Source organism: Nanorana parkeri, unplaced genomic scaffold, assembly GCF_000935625.1.
Source record: "Nanorana parkeri isolate BGI_ZX_2015 unplaced genomic scaffold, ASM93562v1 scaffold3534, whole genome shotgun sequence".
NCBI lineage: Eukaryota > Metazoa > Chordata > Amphibia > Anura > Dicroglossidae > Nanorana > Nanorana parkeri.
Window position 1 is genome coordinate 42,276 of NW_017309802.1, and position 2,708 is coordinate 44,983.

Below are 2,708 nucleotides of genomic sequence, written 5' to 3' on the forward strand. Positions count from 1 at the left end.
GCAGCGTCTCTGTTAGCAATGCAAATGGCCAATAAATCTACAATGACACTACCATTAGCACAGGCTGGAACAAAGCAATCTGTATTTGAAGAATATTTTCCTAAATATGCTTCTTAAAAGAATTAAGTTAAGAGATCTTAACACCAATTTGGCTGGTATTTCAGAAAGACCCAGGTGGCAGTGTAAAAAAGAAATGTTATGTTTTTTACTTTGTTTAATCTAAAAGACAAGTTTTTAATCATTTTATGGGTATATTCTTGAATCCCTTAATAAATCCAAATCATGCACTGGGATCCGGGATAGAAGTCAGGCAATTTCCTACTGTACAGCCCACATTTTTCCCCACAGACAAGGAGATGTCAGGTAAAATCAGCAATCACTAATTTCTCTATCAGAAGACAGAGAAACACAAAACATTAACCCACTTAGAAATTATGAGAATAAATGGGCCTAATGGAATAAAGGTCGTCAAAACTTTCCCCGAAATTAAGGTGCATTAACATAATAGATAAAAGAGAGCCCCTTCCAGCAATAGTATCTACTTAACCACTTGCTGTCCGGAACAATTTCTTATTATTTTCACAAACATGATAAAATCAGAATTGTTTGGCTAGAAACAGCTTTAGACCCCCAAACAATTATATATTTTCTGAAAGCAGAAGCCCTGTAGAATAAAAAAAATGCTAGTTGCAATTTTTTACGTTGAACGGTATATGTGAAATGTTTATCACACAAGTATTTTTAGGATGCAATACACTAAAATTAAATTTAGTGCACAGAGCCAGAATATAATACCAATTTTTTTTGTAAAATATAAAAGATGGGGGTCACGTCGGGTAAATTGATACCAAACATGTCAAGCCTTAAACTTGCGTGCAAAAAACTACAATACCCAAACTTTACCATAGGCGACACATTACAAGCTTTTACTGCTCATCAGTTTATTGTTAACACTGACTGATGGCCCTACAATTATTGCTCGCGCCGATGTTCGCGGCAATATGTAAAATGTGTGGAGCAATTTTACTTTTTGTGCTTGTATGTGCATGCATGTGGGGGCGGGGGCAAAATTGCCTTTTTTTATGTTACTTTTTGTTAAATGTGTACTTAAATTGTCTTGTGTTTCTGTCCTTTTGTAGGTGGTCAGATGCAATCTCAGTGCTCCAAAACAGATAAAGGCATTATTATTGCTGGTCTTATATCTGTAACATTTTTAATCATGCTCAACCAGCTACTTGCATGCTTGTTCATCTTCTTATTGTGCTATAGTCATGCACATACATATACAGTCTACTATATCTAAAAATATCATAATGCAGTCCCAGCCCTCCTATGTTTTGGGGCTATATGTTCCCCAGGTTAAATGTAGTGCTTATAATCACAAAACTGGATGCAACTACATATCAGAAAATAATGTAACTGCATAAGGTTGTAGGGGTGTATGTCACAGCTATACCAGGAAGAAAATTATATGTCCAAACTGGTCCCCTCCTAATTACTGCACAGTAATCTTACCACAGAGGTTTTATATGAGTCAGTCCACACTTTGCATTTTGATTATTCGCATGAGAAAACATGTTGATAAAATTGGATATGCTTACTATACCACAGCAGAGAATTACAATGAGTCACTTTTGCACCTCAGTAGTATTGCCTGAGTTCCTTACTTGTCGATATCAACAAGAACTGTTCTCATAACAGACGAAGCATATGTGACACAGAAAATAGACATTAATAGATAAAATACAAAAAAAGTTAACAATGATCACCCAGAAGAGAGTGAGGGTCTAGCGTGAGAACATAAGGTTAGGTTAAGGGATAATCTCTATATATACACCTTTGCCAGGTTTTATCACATATCAGCCTGGTTCCATTGGCTCTGTGATTGGGAAGGAGAAGAGAGAGACGTTGTCAACGTTTTCCATCGGCGATTAGTCGGCTATGAATTAAATTGCCTGTTCGCGGCTCCACACACGAGCCACACGCCGCGGTTCAGCCCCCGGCTCTTCTCCAATCCCGGTGCTCCTTACATCTAGCCGGTGCCGGTGCGTTCACATGACGGGTGCCGGGGGTGTGAGCGTGACAGGTGTCAGCCTGGGGACAGAGAAGATGGCTGGGGCATAATCAAAGGTTCCCAGTGCAATCCTGACATATTGCCAGTTGTCCCTTAAGTATTAAAGCCTCTAGCCGAGTATGAACATAACATGCCCTGCTTCCAGGTTTTATTGCAAAGCCAGGAAGAATGTTTTATACGGGCAAGAGAAATGTAATGCCACATTAAAAGTACAGAAAGCATATAGGTAGGTATGATTGGCTGCTTTGCAAAACATTGTGAAAACCCTGAACTATGAGTTCAGAACTGAAGGCATACTGCTAATAGGAAAGCAGAGAACAATATCTCCAGCTACTGAGTCTCTCAGTGGGGGTTAAAATATCAAAAGGTGGTAGGTGACCTTGATCGCTTTGTACTACATAGAGGACAGAGGTCCAGTCTTCTACCTCGTTTGGGAGAAGGTTTGGGAGAAGAAACTGGCATTTATAGGAAATGCACTTCTCTTTCAGGCACTCCATCCCACCATCATACCTGTCCTCTTTATCCCTGTACACCATTCTAAAGCTTGACACACCGGGGAACCAGCCTGTATATCCTCTCTCCCTCCCTGTATGTCCTCTCTCTCTCCCTGTATACCCTCTCTCTCCCTGTATAC